General features: G+C 38.7%; 2 long non-coding RNA genes across 2 annotated transcripts; one reads left to right on the top strand and one right to left on the bottom strand.

The window, feature by feature from the left end:
• The first annotated feature begins 681 nt into the window (after positions 1-681).
• LOC124209344 lies at positions 682-16173 on the top strand. The gene is made up of 18 exons (XR_006880883.1): positions 682-1131; positions 1195-1421; positions 1499-1807; positions 3093-3184; positions 3913-4258; positions 4327-4493; positions 4548-4715; positions 5367-5418; positions 5775-5933; positions 5993-6086; positions 6172-6278; positions 6855-7044; positions 9002-9143; positions 9227-10057; positions 15186-15387; positions 15463-15631; positions 15706-15823; positions 15914-16173. It is a non-coding gene; the product is annotated as an uncharacterized LOC124209344 (long non-coding RNA).
• Positions 7418-8141, bottom strand: LOC124209343. Its single transcript, XR_006880882.1, has 3 exons — positions 8047-8141; positions 7825-7945; positions 7418-7699 (listed from the first exon to the last, which is right to left on the bottom strand). It is a non-coding gene; the product is annotated as an uncharacterized LOC124209343 (long non-coding RNA).
• Positions 16174-16566: the final 393 nt, after the last annotated feature.

Here is a 16566-nt window from a genome sequence, read left to right on the forward strand (position 1 = left end):
AAATTAATCGATATCCAATTATTCTACTTAATGACTACTATTACAGTCTCCAAGTCATTAGAACTCGCATATAGATAGGAAAAGCAAAAAGGTTTCATTGCGAGCGTCAATCAAGTTAATGTACTCCGCCTAGAAAATACCAATTTAGCTTCTTAATTCATTTCACTTTCATTGGCTTTGGTAGTTGACAGTGCCACACCCGTGAAACCTAAACTCAATTTCTTCTTCTTTTGTGAGCCAGTTTACTGTCAATCAAAGTGTTCGTCAAGCGAAGAGTCGTCACGCTTGAATAATTGTACAGGTACAGGGCATTAACGTTAACGCCACTCTCATCGCCCTGCGGTTCTGCAATCCAAAACTTAATTGAAAAACGCGCCTAATTGAGCTCACCAAAATAGGAATCGCCCAACACCATCTAGCGAAGAAGGAAACAAACACACAATGCTGTCATCTAGCATCAATAACGAAAAAAACAAGAGGGTAAATTTGCATTTTGCAAGGCTGTCAGAATCAGTATTTTCAATAATCTAGGTCGTTGGCTGATCGTTCAAGCGTTAAAAAAATGTAGAAAAGTTCAACAGTTCAACTTCTAATTTTCATATTGGAATGCAAATGTGCAATGAAAATGTGAGAGAACAGCATCGTTAATCTAAAACCTGGCAATGTCGGGTTGGACTACCAAAATATCGTCAAAGAACTGAAAGAAGATGGCGGGAGGTGGGCAATATCATGTTTTATTTCATATCAGACCATTGCAAGTCCGCAATACGATGATGTTAAACCATTCTGGGTAAAGATTACATTGCAATATGTTCGCTGTGTAATGCTTGAATATTTTAATTCCTAAAGTACGTAATCATTTTCATAATCAGTCAAAGTCGAAGTTACCTTCGAAATCAGTGTAGACAGAGCAATCGCTTTGATATTCGTGAACGTTTTTTTTACAAGCAAACTGATTATGTACCTAGATCCTTGTGACATAGCATATTTCTTTAATTTCATGTTCAAAGGGCTATATGATGTATATTAACAATCCAAAATGCCATAAATAGTACATTGCCCACCAAACCGGAGATGATTTTGTTTGATTCAGCAAACTTTGGGTTTACGAAGTTAAACAAAGAAATGAAGGTGAACTTTTAATTTTCTAGTTGCATATTTTTAATCTGTGATTCTATAACTGTTTGAAATTAGGTTCCGAGAGCTCCAGTGATTGCCACTGACCCACTGTTCATCTCCAGTTCAACAGCAGCTGCCAAATGGTCCTAGGATAATGAGCGCCTGTTTAGTGTAACTGATTCGACAATTACTTGCTTGGCCGTTTGCTTCGCATCAGAGTGGTCCTAGTTCGCCCACCGTTAATCCGGTTGAACAAATCGAGTCGCAAACGGGAACTTCTGGTGGTTATTCCATGGAAATTAGTGGGTGCAAATTATGACTATTGGAACTTAAATTAAACGGTAATTTTTGTTTTATTTTGTTACTACTTTGAAAATAGACTTGGAATTAGAATTCCGTGAAGTGCTGCCAAGTTTGGATCGTGGGCCAAACCATTCATCGGGCTGAAGAAAATTTATTTCTCTTGGATGCGCAACAGCTCATATGTCTCATCCAGGAGCAACTCGCTTACTGGTCCTCACTGGAATCAATCCCATTGAAATGGGAATGGGAATCCAGCATAGAAAACCATCAGCCGAATTTTCCAGTGTCGTACCGAATTAGATCGGTGCCCATCTTCGAAATCGGAAGCCGCTGCTCCAGTCAATCTACTAGACAGCTTTCAACCCTTTCTTTCAATCGGCAAGCGGTAAAAGATTAATTTTTTCTATATTGTGATTATCTGAAGTTGTGAATTTATTTGTTATTTTTTTTAAATGATGGTAAGAGCACGCTGCCGTAATTGATTTGTTCTTACGGTAAGTAATCGATCTGGCTTCCCCTGATGTGTTTATTTAACTTTTTATTTTTAATGATGCAGTGTCATAGTGTAAGACTGTTAGTAGTTGTGCGAGTAAGAGTCAGTTAGATCATGTTAGGTTATTATTGGGCAGTTTTTGTTAGTAAGATTATACAGAAATGTTACAGGATAAGGGTGCTTCAGTCAAAATGTCATTCCCGTTTAAGTAGTCGACTGAGATCTAGCTCAGTGTTACGTAAAGTCGGAATACGTTAAAATTGATTGCATGAATAATCGATTTTTATTCATGCAAAAGTTAACTGCAATTTTGGGGCACGTCTTGGGTCGTGAACTGTATGCGGAAATTCATGAGTCCATATTTTTATGATTTATAGTAATATAGTCAACATTTAAAATAAAGTTATGTAAGACGCGAGTTATGTTAGACGCGTATGGCGTAGTGGTGAGCGCGTCTGGATTGATCATGAACGGAAAGCCCCCTACTCATTTGGTCTGATAGGGTGACGACTGCGGCTTGTCGGGTGTATGCGCCCATGTCACGGGGTCGTCTAGATTAGTACATCTGATCGATTTCGAAATCTTTTTTATTAAAATGGAGCTGTTTTTTATTTTTTAAGAATAATTAACCACGATAATAATTTGGTAAAATTTAGCACCAAATCTGTTTTGGTAGTTGGTGGTTCCATTCCGACATGGACAAAACCTTTTAAAAATCCAAATTTCATTTTTATAACTTTTTTTTATTGCTGGAACGTTAAATACCTCGAATTATTTCCAAATTGATTATTTCTTGGCTTAAGAATTATTAAAATTCATATGAAAAATAATTGCAAAGTCGAAGCCCAGCAGGAGAGCGTTGGGGAGATGGGTGTATGGGTTATATGTAGGAAAACTTACTATTTGAAAATTGTACTTGCTAGTGAAACTGCAAAATAATTTTTTGTAAAATAAAATTTTGTTTAAAATTGAATTGTTTTTGTAAGCAAACATGCAGTGCATTACGTTTTTTTTCTTTATCTAAATCTTTCAGTTACTAAGCTTACTAGAACAGTACCTTAAAGCAACACAAGTAGTTGAATGAATATTAGCACCAAAAGTTGAAATGAAATATGCTGTAATGGAAGAAAAGTTGAGTGCACTATAGATGATGTTCATGATTCCCTTGTTATTTCAGTTGGACAACCCGATGACAAGTATAGTTGCTGCTTGGGGGAGTTTCTGTTAATTTCTTTCTCAGAATTTTACTTGGTGCATCTGTCTGAAATGGTAAGTTAATTAATTATTTAATTTTGTGTTTCCTTTATGCTAACCTATCGTATTGTTAACAATCACTGAATCAGCATAGTTTATTGTTCTATAGCATTTAAGTTCTATAAGATAAGCAGTTGTCATTAGATGTATATGACCGAGTGGTCAACGCGTCGAGAATTTGAGAATTAGCGGCTCCGGAGGAGGCCTCAACGAGGACGAATTGTGTCACTCGGGCGAATCCATGGCTCGATTCTCTGATTTTGTTGAATTAAAACCCTTTAAATTTAAACGAACAAACACATATGTAGTTTTTACTTTATCTGGTGGGATTTTTTATTTTCTTAAAATTCTATGTGAAAGGTTACACAAATCCCATCCGCGATGATGGGTTCAAATACTAGCTGACTTCAGACTTTTCAATATTTTCAATTCGCTTTAAATTAATTTCCGAACAAAATCTGGCCTTTTACCTCTAAAAATGCCTAACATTTTCTTTTTTCTAGTGTAAATGATGATTTGAAACCCAACAATTCGATGCATAATAGTGAATAATTTTGGAGTGAACGATTAAGTTAATTATTGGGATTCATTTGCTGTTCAGTGCAACCCTTGAAAAAATTTTAAAATTAGGGGAAAGTTTTACGAAGTCTATTTCGTGAATAGTTCTATTGTCAGACTTCAGACGAACGTCAAATAACAAAATTACACACAGGACTGGTTATAAAACTGATTTGTTGTTTCAGGTGAATAATAACTGTAAAAAGAAGAATACGGATCAGAAACAGTGTTGGAGTAAAAAGTCGAATTTGTCAAAGAAGTTGGATAGAAAGGAGGAGAGTGTTCCCAGTTGTTCCAGTAGTAGGAGGAATAGTCTTGCTGCTGTGGTTGCTGCTCCGTTCGGAATCCATTCGAGTTATTGAAATTGGACTCGGGACTAACGACGTCTTGTGGATAGCTGGTAGCAAGCCATTCGGATTGAAGTGGAGACGACGATGATGATTCGGACGTCGAGTAGTTGATTGGTTCTACGGATGAAACTGCCGAAGGATCCGAATAGAATCCAGGAGTAGGAAGGACTTGAGGTGAGACGTAAGTATCTGGAAATTTAAAACAAAAGACGTTAGTAAATTAATCACAGAAATTTCTTCATCCAATAGAGACTAACCTTGTCGACTTTGACGAGAAACGTAAGGCGTTGATCGACGATGTTGGCGATTTGTTTCACGAGTTAATGTCGGGACTCGTGAAGATCCAAGTTGGCGTGCACGTCGACGGCGATTCTGAAACCACCACTGATGCAATCAAGAAGAGAAATTAATTTCAGGTAATTGATTTAAAAAGTAAAAATCAAAATGCCATACCATAATCGATTTCTCAGAGACGCCAATCAACTGGGCGATGCGTCGGCGACCTTCTCGATTGGGAAACGGATCTCTGTTGAACTCTGCGTCGAGTAGCTCCAGCTGGACCTCGTCGTAAAAGTGGCGCTGACGACCTGATGCTGAAGAAGACTTCGTGGTGGAAACAACTGGATAATAATCTGAAAGTAAAAATTAACATTAAAATATTTCCTTCGTAAATAAGTGATTTGAGTGAAGAAAGAAAGTAAATTACCGTAACTATTCATAGTTAAAGAGTCAACGATACAAATTAAGCACTCAATTAATTAAACTAATGTGCACAACTGCGAACAGACACTGGTAACTGACCTTAGAGGAAGAGGCAGTAGCGAGACGTGCAGTGAACAAAGACCAAAGATGGAATGCGGAATTTCAAGTTTTAAGGGGGGTTTATATGGATAAAATTTTTTGGACAATTTGACCTCCTTCGCCATTGGTTGTAAAACTAGAAAAACCTGACAAATACTTCCTGCCGCCACTTCCGCGCGTGGCAGGATTATCCTTCTCTTTCCAACTGTGGCGGCGAAGGATTAGGGGATTATGACTTGGGTTATGTAATGGTGCGGAGTGGGCGTTATGTTTGACGAGATGATCGGTTTTTTAAATCTGTATAATCCATCGTGGATTTTCTTGTCGGGATCCCTCAAACATTAGTTGCCAAAACCTCGCCCATGTGACATGCGATTGCCAAACGGCTCAATCTTGTAAATGGATGTCACTTAATTGACAATTCTTTTCTTATTTTTTTGTTTCTTGAAGTCCATTATGTTGATCCGTATGGATCATGTTTTTATTAGGAGATCTGTTTCGTTCTTTGGCGCAGTGGATGCTCTTTTTCCGACTTCAAATGTAAAAATAATTACCAGTCTGGCCCCTTTTTACTTTATTCAACCTTTTCGTCTTTATTGTACGAACTTAAATCCTTCTCGTTGGTTTTATAGGGATTGTTTACATGTTTATATTTTCGTGAATAGAGAGGAAAAACTGAGTGGTAAAATAAAAATGCCCCATTCCTTCTAAACGCTGTATTCATTAACCTAATAACTAAGCAATTGAATTTATTTGAAAAGTTTTCTGAATTTTCCGCAAGTATGAAAAGCCATGAACCCGAAACAACAACAACCTCCCCTCTCCAGTTTTATTCTTGCTGGAGCGGAATATTTTTTTTCTGTAGAGAAATTAAATCTATTATTAATCCATTGAAGATTATCCAGGCGGAAGTACTCAATCGTCATTGCTGTCCAGGATCAACAGCTTATTAGGAGATTTACTTAGGTATTAACCTTGCGGTGTTTCTTCTCGTCTTTGCCAGCTTATCAGATAATCCAAAATATCCAGCCAGCTCAGCGTTTGACTTCTCAAAGGTACCCAACTGAAAATGTGATTGTTAAACGAAAAGTAATTGATATGATTTCTGTATAAGCAAAGTTTGTAGAAACCCAGAAGGAAGGACAGAAGGAAATGTTATAAAAACCACTTTGATTATAAAATTCAGGAGAAAAAAAAAGGTTTTGCTGGTATGAAAATCGTATAGCATTTATGTTTTTCTTTTTCGCTTAATTAAAAATTCAATTTTCTTTGCTTTGTTTCCTCTCAATGCAGGCTTCGTTTACACCTTTCTCCCGTGGCAAAAACCATTCGATGCCGTAAGTTAGGACTACAGTGACCCAACGACACCAGCCCCTTGAAGGTGGCAGTCACGACATGAGGTATGAAAACCTGCTTACACTTTTGTCAATTATTAGTGGGGGAATCCCCTATCGTGCAGCTGCTGGCTTTCATTACTGTCACTGCTAAATGAAATTGCATTAATTCCCTTGTAAACAAGGATTCTATCGACCAATTTCCCCTCTTTCTAACCTGTTTCGTTCAGTACGACCGAGCTTATCGCCGTTATTTGTTCAAGTTTGAAAGCGCATGCACATTTGCAATTCGCATTTAATTTAATAAGTAATTGATAACCAATATGCAAATTTCAAAAATTTCAGCTAAAATTTTCCTCTGTTTGCACGAACGATGAATTATTCCGCTTTCCCGCACATTATGTATTTTAACTGTTTGATTACAGAAATTCTTTTAACGTGGTATTCAAGGACCTAAAGTATATCCGGTTTTAGTATTTTAAAAATTTATATTCTTTCCAAAAAATCGGAAACTTTTACAGGATCGAAATTTCACATACGCCTGCATTGATGTTAAAATGGACTCTCTGTCTCTTTTTCAACTTTTCCTTGTTGTTTCTCTCAATATTTTCTGAAACCCATTTTTTTTTACTTTTTATTTAGATAATCAGCATCCCGTTTAACTGGAGAAACTACCGATGTCGGCCGAGTATCTCTTCTTCTCCTTTTCTTTAAATGTCCTCGTGTTACACCCATGTGAGTGTGGGTGTATTCACGAGGACCCCTTTTTCTCGACTGGAGGATTCAACTCTTCAGCGGATGAAACACTTGTGTATGGTTCCCAGGCTTTAAGGTAGGACAAATGTGCCTCTATTCTTCCTCTTTTACTATTTGGTGGCGCTGGTTATCGTTAGGCCTACATAGTACGGAGTACAATTATTCCTGAGCTATGGCGTTGATTGAGGCTGTTTTCTCTTGCCATTTTTGTTTGCTCAATTAGGGTTCGTTAGATAACTCACTTGTAGAACGACTGCAGATCAAACCCAATTTTGTACCTCACAATTTTGTCTGTGGGTAAATAATGAAATTCAAGAAATTTTTAACTTTGAACACTTCAAGCGTAGTGCAACTATAGAAAATATCATGATCAAGAGGAACCTGCCGCCACACCGGCACCTCCTCGTTAGTCGTTCATAGTAAAAGAAGCCAGTTATTGTCGAACGAAGTAGTTTATGATGTAAAGTGTATTTTTTTCGTTTAACTTAGATTCTTACAAAAGAGACGGACATCATGACAAGTCTTGATAGGACTCAATTAATAAAACTTGGGATATAAAAGGGAATGATAATATAAGGACGAATGATTTTTCTTAGAAGTGGTCCGTATCTAGTGACATGCGTTACCACGGTAGGTTACTCCTCATAATGTTTAACCTTTACAGCAACGGCCACCGTTGCAGGTCTTGTAGATCACATTGCTCGAGCACTGGGTGCTGTTGCTGCAAGAACCTATAAGAAACATAATCCCATTAGTCGTTTCCAAAGCATTGAGATTTATACATTTCGTCAAGCCTTGATTGCTGTCTCCAGCGTCATTTATAACTTATTTTTAAACGAAGTGCGTGGTAACTTACTGAACAAGCGACAGTAGAACAAGAACTGGTCTCCCGGCTCGTCGGAATTAGAGGGTTCATCTTCAGTGGGTGCCGAGTTGGTGTAGACGACGGCCATCACAGCCAAGACGCAAGCAAAGAGCTTTAAAAGATTTACCGAAAAAACAAAAACACAGCAACATTTTAAAAAAGATTTGAAGAAGAGATTGAACTAATTTAGTTATTGTGAAAATCAATACTTACAAAAAATTTCTGGAACATTTTGGGTTATCGCTGCAACTGATGCTGGACGAGTTGTGATGATAAGCTCAGAGAAAAAGCTGTCTTTTTATACTCGCATTTTCTCTGGTCTCAGGTCCCACAGACTGAATATTCCATTTGCATTTAATCAATAAAACCAATATTTGTTTAACCCCAATTAGAGCAGAGCTGCTGATCATATATTGTCTTTGTTGATTTAACGAATATTTTATTGATACAAATGGATCTAGATATATATATTCTACCTACTAACACCAATCTATGTCTCTGCTGTCAGTGCTGACGTCACTACGTCAGCACTGACTTTTTGAAGGTCTCCGCTTATTTGTCTGGCCCAGTTAGCTTTAAAAAAAAAAAATTTCTCTAAGTTTTCTTTTCTGTCGGTCTTTGGGATAGATTATAGTCGATTGTCTCTCTAGATAACCTTTACAACTATAGTCATCTAACGCTAATTGGTCATTCGAGCAGAAATTAAAAAAATGCCTTAAATTTGTTCCAATGGTAATGCAGAGAGTATCAGCATAAGCAGAATCATCCAAGTAGCCATATACGCAATAGTGCACCGCGTACGGGTCACTATTAGCTCTCGTCATTATTGATTAATATGTCTAAGGTTTCAGCTATTTTAATTGCCGTGCACTTTTCTCTCCTCTTTAATTTTTTCTCTCCGATTATGATAATAACGACCGGACGGCACGTAATATAACGCACAAGTATGATGCCATCCTCTTCGTCCGTCCCCCCAACAGCCAAAAGAGAAGACCTATAGGGGCAAAACGGGGCTATAATAGACCTATAACTTGTTGCTCTTTTGTGTCCGAGATATGCATCTTGTTCGTCTTTTCCCCTATACATTCTTAGACATGGCCGGAGTTTTATTCTCTTGCTCTCGCAGTGATTTTGTAACGATTTTGTTTGCCTATTTCTTATATTCTAGATGAGAGCCAGAGGAGAAATAGAATGAAAGCTCGAAAAATTGATGGGACAAGGTGTCGAACTCTACTCTCGCCAGCCTTTAGCGTCGAATGTTATCATCCTCAAACCTCTCAGCGCATCTCCACTGCCTAGTTAGTTAAAGGGTATTTAATCTTGTTAAAAAAAAATTAATTAAAAAGTTCAGGGTTCGCCATCAATGAATGAATGAATGAATTTTTTTTTACAGAAAAGTTAAACTTCATTTTAATTTAGTTTATCGTCGCTGCTCTCTTGGCAGTTGCTGTCGCCGCTCCTTCCGGCTACCAATCAACCCATTTACCAGTTAGTCAGTTACCCTCCCTTACCACCGCAGTAGGCAGGTAGCAACACCTACAATACTTATTATAACATTTTTTATGAATTTTTCGTGTTTTATTTATCTTAAGCTACCATGATCCCTGACAAAGTTTGATTAATTAAATTAAAATTCTTAAAAATTCGTTGGAGTTCTATTTTCTGTTACAAACGATTCCCTCTTGAAATTTTAGCTTATTTGGACAGTGGAGATAGGCGCTACATCATTGATCATACCCAAATCATAGATAAAGACGACGTGATCTTTATCTGTGCCCAAATCATTTATGATTATGAAATCTTATGATTTATGTTTTTGTCTGTTGAATACTTGAATTTTTTCAGAATTTTAGTGTATCCACCTTTTTCATATTCATGCAACCTTGCCCACTCCCCCTCATATTGATATCATTAAAAATGGACGCCGTCTTCTTGACAGTGCGTGTTTTAACTTGTGATGGTGTGATTGTTTTGAGAGTTATTCACTGCATTTTGGTAATTAACTTTCCATTTCATGAATATTAGCATATTTAAGGTTATTTATCTGGTTTTTATTGTATCATAGGAGTTTTTCATTAACTGAATCGCTGTAAAACAGAGCAGCAAGCAGAGCAACGTTGTTTAACAAAGACCTTCCCGGTTCACCCATCGTGTCATTTGACAATTTCACAATTGTTTTGTGGTTTCTGATACGAGGTCATTGGGCCTATGACTCCGACTCCAGGTATAGGAAAAAACAATTAATGCAGTGAGTGTTTTGTGGTAGATGATTCCCAACATGGGTGGGTCAACTTACCCACCACGATTTCCAGGTTAGGAAAGGTGAAGGACTGAAGGGTATTAACATGAAATCTGTACTCTGTAGGAAGAAACCTCCTTTGTAAAATTCCTCGTAAAGGAAATTGTTTGCCACTGCTAATAGAAGTCCCTGGGAAAAATAGAAGTAGAAGTCCAATTCAATAGAAGAATCCAATTCAAATAGAAGTCCCTGTCCCCAGCTAGAATAAAGAAAACATCTCGGAATTCAAGCAAATTGACAGTTTGTTTCTGTTACTCCTTAACCAAGAAGATGTCTCACCTGACCATTTATGTGAATTTGCAGTACAATTCTAATCTTTCAGTTTTACTGATTGCTAGCTTAATATTTTACCCTATCGAGTTATTACTCTAGACCAACCGGAAGTTGCAGCTCGTTCACATCAAATTTACTTTTTTCAACGGGGGGTGACCGCTCCCTAAACCACGACATTTTCTTCCTGCATTACTATTTTTATTTTCTTACATTTCCACGATTCCGATTTAAATCTCCGTTGCAACAGCATTGTTTGAGTGAAGGTACACGCCACCTGATGGCGTGGAATGGAAACGATTGTGTTCCACTGTGGAGTCGAACTCAGGACCCAAGGTGCTCCCGACTACCGAGCGATGACTTATCTGACTCCCCCACCCGTTCACATAGTATTAAATCTTTAATTGCCTCATGATTTCTGTCATGTGGCATCTAATTACCACTAGAACTAATAAAAGTGTGAAGGAAATTGATACTTTTTCGGCCATCTGCTAGTTTTACTAACAAATAGGAGAGAAAAAAAAAATGAAAAATGAAACTGCTTTCGTTCTCATTTGGGAGTGAACTCTAACCCAGGAGTAGTCTGATCATCAAGCGATGTCTTATCCGGGTCATCCATTCTATCCACAGCTTAATTTTTTTTTATTTTCCATATATATTTTCTCATCTAATTAAATGCTTAACAGTTATTTCAGAATGATTTTTTAACTCAACATTAAAAGGCATTTCAGTTGAATATTTGAGACGTGGTTACCAAGTTAATCGTATGACTGGGTTATCGGCACGTGAAAGCGAATTCACGTCCGAGAGTTGCGTAATTGCTATTTTGCATTCCTTTTACTCGCTTTTACTCCACTGACTGTAATAGAACGGCGTGTGCGTCATTTGGCCTACGGCTATGATGACGCATCACACCTGTACAGCTTCCGGTGCAACCCCTTCTCCCTTGCTGTCGACGCCGCGGTTCTTTACCCTTCTTAGATTGCATCTCCATGCATAAATTACGCGTCCTCCACGCATATTTCAAGCCCCTTTTACCCCATTTAAATACTCTTTAAACCTCAATTAAGTGAGTTGACAGAACTGTCAACTCACTCGGGGGTGGGTTTTCTATGGGATACCTTTTGCTATCGTTTTCCTTATACTATGTCGCAACCCCACTCTTCTCATATAAAAGGGTGCGATATTCTTCTCTCCACAAGGCAGATCCTTTTCGTAGTTTGACCGACCGGGTGTTTCCGATCATCGGTCCAGTTGTTCTCTCTTTCAACAAGTGTTGTGTTGTGTGACTTATTCAACTACATCCGAGTAAAGGTACTGTCGCCTCTCTCATTATTCTTCCTCTTCATTAGTTATCTTTCCTATCAATTGTATTTTCAGACTATACTAATAAACATTTACATTGTTGAGTCACGCCTCATATTTTATACATTCGTTTCCCGTAAGAGACAAGATGCACGCGCCGTGTAGTCTCTTACATCTGGTGGCAGCGGCGTACGAATAGACTCACAATGTTTATGAATAAGAGTATCAGTCTGAAAACAGTTGATTTATTTGCGCGTTTGCGTGAGCAACGCAATTCGGAATCAAGCATCATGACAGAGAGCTTGGTCCCCCCAGTTAAAAAACCGAAGTTATCCTTTTTACGAAAAATTGGAATCTTCAAACCGCCAGCGACATTGAAAAAGCCTTCTGGATGGGCACGCGCAAAGGCCGCTATTTGTAATAGCTCATCTCTTCTTGCAAAGACTCTTTGTCTTTTTTCGAAAAGAAAAAAGTCTGATTTCGAAAAGAAGATTGATGAATCACCAAAGACGACGGTCAAGGAAAAATTATCTACTGAGCAACTGCAAGAAAACAGGATCACCCGCGCGAGAACATCTTCACGAATTCAAAATATCTCTGACAGCAACGTTCCAGAAGAACTTATGGAAGTTAAGAATCAGGATATCATTTTGCCAACTTACGGAAAAGGAAACAAAGCGTCCGGAATGCAAAACTTTGGCAACGGAGACATTCCTGGCAATCGCAATACGTCAGAACTACGACAAAACGCCACCAACGCTACACGACTTGTACATCAATGCTCCCCGGTCGCTTTTGCTATCCCCGATGGAAGTTCCACGTCAATAGCTCCAGTCGCAAGTTCAGTTCGTTTTTCAATCCCCACTTCTTCACCGCACACCGCAACTCATCTTTCCAGTAGCGTTCTTATACACCCTAACGTCGCTACTGCTGCAGACCACCTTTACGGCGAATCCGAAGTGCTCGTCATCAAACAACCGCGTTCTTCAGTAGTAAACGAAAATATTATCACTTCTGGGTTTCGATTGAAAAATATTCTTGAACGTGGCTACCCCAAGAACGCCCAACCTACAAAAGACGAAGAAACCACGCGTTTTCTGATATTCAGACAAAAATTTCTTGCTGGACTTGACCTTCAGACAAAGTATAACGTTCGTTATAAACACTTTAAAGTCTACGAAGATCTCGTGCGAGAAACTGACAAATATGACCGACGGCTAGAAGCAGAACTAGAAGAAATCAGAAAAAGGAAATTGGTAAACGATATGACATCTACCTTATCACAGTCTGCTTCTCATCTTATCTGGCAGGCCATAGAGACACAAAATGAAAACATCACCGCCATCACGTCGCTGTCACGCTTCAACACAGACCCTCCAGATAAAGCCATCGAACTAATTCCGAACGAAGACTTGACCAATCGTATTATGGAAATTCTGCATCATCTGATTGCATACCAACAAATGCCTCTCAGTGCTCATCAACATCTCCATCCGTTCAACTCTCCAACTTTAAATGTGCAAACGAACGAAGCCAATCATTTTAGTTTGGCCAGAGATGCAAGGAAACTGTTCAACGCAAACGGAGAAAGAAAACTAATGCCATATTATAACTACGGAGCTCTCGACCATCAACCATCAAGCTGTTCCTACAAAGAGCCCATTACATGCGGCTTGGCGGAAGGACAAATGAGTATAACTGTGTAGACACCAATGGGAGACATGGGTCAGTTGATAGGAAATCCTTGGGTATCGTGAGGTCAGAGTAGATACATTAAAACTGAACAACAACAAAAGTAACGTATTATTTAGCAATAAGTTGTATTTTTTATTTAATTTCTAGAAACAGAGAATTCCTCATTACGACATGATTAACAAAAGATCTCCAAGAAAAAAAAAAGGAAGCCTGGTTTGAACGTTTTCGGATAGATTTTATTTTTAAGGTTATCCTGACATGAGGAAAGTGTCAGATGGATTTACGGTTACAGTTTAGAGGTTAGATCGAAACGGACGTTGCGGATGAATTTTTGTTATGTTAGTCTGGAACAAGAGATGTTGCCGGATGAAATCGATAAAAAAAAATAAATATGGAGATTAATAGGATTTGGTCATGTGCGTGGGAGGAATGCTAATAAAAGTTTAGTGACATTGAAACGGCGTTATAATAGGAACAGTTGCTTTGAGTCGTCAACTATAGAATTGTTCAATTCAGGAGCGAAAGTTTTATAGTGTTAAACGTTGTATAAGTAACAAATTTAAGCTTTTTATGATTCTTAAATTATTCTAAGGGAATAACTTTCAAAAATAGTATCAAAAGAAAATGTATCAGTCCAACCTAAGACGAGGCCCTATCAGCTACCGACCCATCGACCTGCTAATTAATGCAAGGAACTTGACGAAAAGCAACAACGAAACGTATGGTAAAATTGGAAAAAAATGGTTAGTTTATCAACCATCGGACATCAGACCGAAGCAAAAAAAAAATAGCAAGTTCTTGTGCATCAGCTGTCTCATCACCAGTTCAATATTTGTTTTCGCCTTTCTCATCGCCTTCCTGCGTGATTTCTTGATTTTCGCGCTCCTTTTCGACATTTTCTCCGCATTTTCTGCAAGCTTCACCGCGCGTCAATTCGTCCCGTGTTCCAGTTCATCGTCGACGCCGTGAAAAAAACTTTGGATTCTTCACCAGCAGCGAAACTTCAAGATCTTCTACCATCAATCAACCAATTGAGTAGATTACGGGACGTAATCAAAGGGGCCCCGGAGCCATGTAATAGAACGGCGTGTGCGTCATTTGGCCTACGGCTATGATGACGCATCACACCTGTACAGCTTCCGGTGCAACCCCTTCTCCCTTGCTGTCGACGCCGCGGTTCTTTACCCTTCTTAGATTGCATCTCCATGCATAAATTACGCGTCCTCCACGCATATTTCAAGCCCCTTTTACCCCATTTAAATACTCTTTAAACCTCAATTAAGTGAGTTGACAGAACTGTCAACTCACTCGGGGGTGGGTTTTCTATGGGATACCTTTTGCTATCGTTTTCCTTATACTATGTCGCAACCCCACTCTTCTCATATAAAAGGGTGCGATATTCTTCTCTCCACAAGGCAGATCCTTTTCGTAGTTTGACCGACCGGGTGTTTCCGATCATCGGTCCAGTTGTTCTCTCTTTCAACAAGTGTTGTGTTGTGTGACTTATTCAACTACATCCGAGTAAAGGTACTGTCGCCTCTCTCATTATTCTTCCTCTTCATTAGTTATCTTTCCTATCAATTGTATTTTCAGACTATACTAATAAACATTTACATTGTTGAGTCACGCCTCATATTTTATACATTCGTTTCCCGTAAGAGACAAGATGCACGCGCCGTGTAGTCTCTTACATGACTATGCCAATTTTGTGTAGCCCGACGTGTTGTGATGATGATTTTATTGTATCTTTTGTATAAGGTTTCAACTGAACAAAAAATTCTAGGAAACCGACTGAAACTGAATCGTCAATTCTTTGAACTCGCCAGGAAAGTTACGTAATGGATAAACGAGTTCGTTCTTCAAGAATCGTGAGAATTCGACTTTGCCCACGCGAGTTAGGAACTTTAAAGAGACGGCACCTCCAAGTAAATCACGACGCTGTACGGCTGTAGTTGCTGCACGGCTGTAGTTGCTGCTTTCTTAATGTGAGTGCAGGTTTCTTTTTTTTAAATTAAAAATTAAATTATTTTGTACAAGTTTTTTTGTTTTTTCTTTTTAAGAAATGCTGATTTTGAGGCAACAGGCAACGCTGCTCTCTTTTGACATGGTACAGGATTGACAGCACCTTGACCAGTTTGACACCTTCGAGGCAGAAGCCTAGACGCCACCCTATTGGCATTTCCATATCTCTGACGTTGTTCGAAAACTGTGTAGGTTGATTGCTTCACGGTAATTACCTTTGGCTGCTTCACAAAGTGTTCACGTTTCCTTCATTGACTCCTTTTTTTTACCTGCACCTGTAGGGCTGTAGGTACCTACACTGACTTTGCCTGGATGCCAGTTGTGATTTGTGGTGTTAGATCTTTGCCCGAGCCCAAACAAGTATGGATACTGCATGCTGATTGTATTTGATGATTTGATGTAGGTTATTGAATCTTGTTTACTATTTAAAAGTATTTATGTGCAAATATTTCTTGGTTGAAATTGTTCTTCTTTATATTTTTATTGCAGGTTCGGCAACTGCTCAATCTGAAAAGTGCTGATGATTTGTTCCTGTCAGAGAATTTATAGTAGTAAGTTGAATGTTCATCTTGAAATGATAGAGGAAATCTGATGGAATCTACTCTCTTAACAACAAGGGGATTCAACAATATTGAGTTACAAATTAAGTTTGTATAGCAGTTACTTGAGTTGAGCAATAGTAATATATAATTTCTGCTATGTTATTTATTCTGTATGAGTGAGAAATGAAATATACTAATTATAAGTGATATGAGAATTGTGTATATTGTCCCACCTCCACCCACAATTCCTCCACAGTTTTGCGAAAGCAACATACATGCATACATACACTGATACAGATACATACATACACAGTTACACACACACACATACACTTAAGTTAACCCGTTGGCTGCCACGCCATACAACCCGTAGGTTGTTCTCTACTCACTACGAGACATGTCTGAAGGATCCATGACCAAGGAGGGACTTGCCATTGCTGACAAGTCCGGGCTGACACGGTGACAGGAGAAGATGGAATGCACGCCTCTAGAATCCATCACCGTATCGACAAGGGGGAAGTCCCTATGGTGCACTGCCTAACAGGCGCCTTTCGGCGAATCTGGGGCTGGTGCGACTGTACGACCCCGCGGCATGTAAAC

Source organism: Daphnia pulex, chromosome 12 (genome assembly GCF_021134715.1).
Source record: "Daphnia pulex isolate KAP4 chromosome 12, ASM2113471v1".
NCBI lineage: Eukaryota > Metazoa > Arthropoda > Branchiopoda > Diplostraca > Daphniidae > Daphnia > Daphnia pulex.